Here is a 3,705-nt window from a genome sequence, read left to right as displayed (position 1 = left end):
AGCACTCAGAACACGACCGGGGAGGTATTTCCTTCCAGTCAAATGGAAAGGTCACCGACCTGGCCATGAATCAATGGGCCACTCCACCTTGGCTTGACCTTGACAATGTCACGTCAGCTGCAGCTCAGTTTCTTTACCAGCCAGGCAAACGCAGTAAAGACAGCTCAAGCTCATGGAGCACTTCACATTATTTTTAATTTCACAGGCATTACATGTTCACTAAAGAAAATGCAAAGCATACATAATCATAAAGGGAAAATATTCCTTAACCTCACCGGTTCAACAAGAGCACATGTTTTTCTACTTTAACCAAAACGGGGTTGCAATCGCACATTCGGTCCTGCACCCAATTATTTTCCTTAACCATATATTGTGGACATCTTTCCACATCGTTAAATTTCCTTCTGCGTTATGATACTCAGATGTGACTGGATGCCCATGGGTATTCTCTGATTGAGGCCAGCCTCTGTATTTCATTTCACCCTTCAAAAAACATCCAATCCCCAAAGCACTGCCAGGCACCGTATATTTTACTGAAGACTTTGTGAGCCGTGGAGGAGAGACGTACCTTGCGCGTCATCCAGTAAACACCCTCAAACATCCCGCTTGATAGCTCTGTTCTCGCTAGAACAGCGGTTCTCAGCCTGTGGGTCGCGAACCTTTCACAGGGGTCGCCTAAGACCATCGGAAAACACATATATAATTACATATTGTTTTTGTGATTAATTACTATGCTTTAATTATGTTCAATTTGTAACAATGAAAATACATCCTGCATATCAGATATTTACATTACGATTCATAACAGTAGCAAAATTACAGTTATGAAGTAGCAGCGAAAATAATTTTATGGTTGGGGGTCACCACAACATGAGGAACTGTATTAAAGGGTCGCAGCATTAGGAAGGTTGAGAACCACTGCTCTAGAATCTTGACTTTCCTGCTCCCCCCACCCACAGCCTCTCAAAACCACTGCTAGCTCTTCTAGTCCATTTGTACATGCCTTGCAGCGAAACAATAGTCAATGGCGTTCCTCTAGGATGTCCCTGGGAAATTAACTTACCGCATTTCTTTATTCATTCTTTTAATAAAACCAAACACCTATTATATGACAGGTATTGTTTTGGGTGCTGAGAGATTCATCATTCAATGAGAGAAAAATAATCTGGTTCTCATGCGACCTGTATTCTTCACTGTTTACAGTCCTATTGAAGGAAGTATCGTAATATGTTTCAACAATAATCTCTTTTCGGACATCTATGTCATTTCCCGCTCTCCGCCTCCCCATGGCAAACAACACTGAGGTGAGCATCTTTGTGGTTTAGGTTTGCATTGCACTATTTTTAAAAACCTTTCCCTTGACAGGTCTTGTAAAGACAATCTAAAGAGATTTTACTGAAAAGAAAGGTAAGGGCCAAGAAAAAACATTTCCTCGATGTTACATATTTGGCTACTGGGTGGCAAAGAAAAAGAAAAAGAAAGGAAAAATACCTTTTCAAGAGGAAAACTGAATTCACTAGAGCTTGAGCCCTAGGAGCTGTGAGTCCTTTCCCCTTGAGCAGTAGCTGTCCTTTACAGAGCACTGACCATGAGCCACCAGCTCCATCCATACATGTCATTTAACCTTCTTATAGTATCACCCCATCCCACAGATGGGCACCTGGAGAGCGAGTGACAGTCGGGCTTGGAGCCAGGTGGGTCTGATACCACAGCCTGCACTCTGGACTCCTCTACCCTACCCGCCTACTCTGTGTCTGAATCCAATCCTAGCAAACTTGTCTAAAAAATTGCATAGGAATTTACCAGTGCTTCTGGCAAAAACCTTTCCTAGGCAGGCCAGTAGCTATTAGTCTAAGTGGGGTTGTTGTTTTTTTAACATCATAATACCGTAATAATAAAGCTCACTCTCTGCGACATTGTTACATTTTACAGTTAATCTCACATGCTACCACCTCATCGGGCCTTCACAGCAAATGCTCATCCTTCAAGGCCTCACCAGAATCTTGGTGAGCCTCTCCAAATGCCTCCAACCAACACGTTCCCCTCCTGAGCCCCACGGGCCACCGTACTGTTGTTCTCCCAGGCTGTATTGTTATTGTCTATGCCTGAGCGTGGTGACGGTCTTTTTTTACCCCTGGCATCAGGCACGAGGCCTGGCTCACAGCACCCACTCTATAAAAGTTTGGAGGCACTATTGCTCACACTAGGTTCCTGGAAGGGAAATGAGGATTAGAAATCGGGGCTTGGGGAGAGGAGTGGATGGGGAGCAGGCTGGAAGAGGTTAATGGGGGGAAAGGAGGACCTATGTAATATTTTCAAAAACCAAGATTTTTTTTTTAAAAAAAGATTTCAAATTTAAAAAAAAAATAAAAGCAATCAGAGTTATAACTCCACTTCTTCACCATAAGATTTTTTTCCCTATCCCACTGGCTTTGAGCTTAGCTTTTTCAGGTAGCTTAAACTCTGCCTGATGTAAAAAAAAAAAAAAAAAAATTAACAAAATACTAGCAAACAGAATCTAGCAATACATAAAAAGAATTAGACACCATGACCAAGTGGGATTTGGCCCCAGGAAGGAAATGTTGAATTAACATCTGAACATCAAGTAATGCATATGCCATTTATCAATAAACTAACGGACAAAAACCACACGATCATCTTGATTGATGCAGAAAAAGCAGTTGATAAAATTCAAAACCGTTTCATGATAGAAACATTCTGCAAATTAGGAATAGAAGAGAAAGTGCTTAACCCGCTAATGTGCAGCTACAAAATACCCACAGTGACATCATACTTATTAACGAAATACCAAATGGCTTCTCCCACATCAGAAACAACGCAAGTCTGTCCTCTCTCACCATTTCTATTCAGCCTTGTATGTGAGGTTTTGCTGGGGCAATTAGGCAAGAAAATGAAATAAAGGGCACCAGATTAGAAAGAAAGAAGTGAAACTCTCTCTGTTTAATTTACCTTTTCTACTAGCATTTCTTCGGCATGGTGGGCAGGAATTAATTCATGTCAGCCATACTTACTAATTACCTTCTGTGACAGGAAGGCCTGCCCTGCACTCTGGGGACACAGAGATAACCCAGATTTGGGGACTGTCCTTCAGGCGTGTCTAGGCCAGTGGTCGGCAAACTGCAGCCCCTTGAGTGTGGCTCTTCCACAAAATACCACGAGCGGGCGCGCACGTACAGTGCGATTGAAACTTCATGGCCACACTCAAGGGGCCAAAGAGCCGCCTGTGGCTCGCGAGCTGCAGTTTGCTGACCACTGGGCTAGGCTGTTTGGGAAGATGAGGTCAACAAAGCCTATAACACGAGGTGGGAAGTGACCAGAGCCAAGTGAGAGCACAGATAAGGAGGGTCCACGGGATTTCCAGAGGAAAGGGAATCATTTCTCTCTGGGGCTGGATCCAGGGACAGTCCGGAGGTGGACCTTACGTGCTGGGAAGGATTTCACCAAATTAACACAGCAGCGAGAACAAGGTTGCCTGGTTCAGGTGCCAGGAACAGCCCAGCGTGCCTACAGGGGGTGGTGAGTGAGGGGAGAGGTGGGCTGCCGGTCCGGGCAGGAGAACTGGAGTCCAGCGAGCCACGCTCAAGGGCTGAGCTTCAGTCTGAAGTGTGGGAGCTTTCCAAGGCTTTTGAGCACAGAGAGATCTGAGCAGATATCATGGGGGTATGTAGCCCCTATGTTTCCTTC

This window comes from Myotis davidii, unplaced genomic scaffold, assembly GCF_000327345.1.
Source record: "Myotis davidii unplaced genomic scaffold, ASM32734v1 scaffold18, whole genome shotgun sequence".
Lineage (NCBI taxonomy): Eukaryota > Metazoa > Chordata > Mammalia > Chiroptera > Vespertilionidae > Myotis > Myotis davidii.
This window is presented reverse-complemented; position numbering follows the sequence as displayed.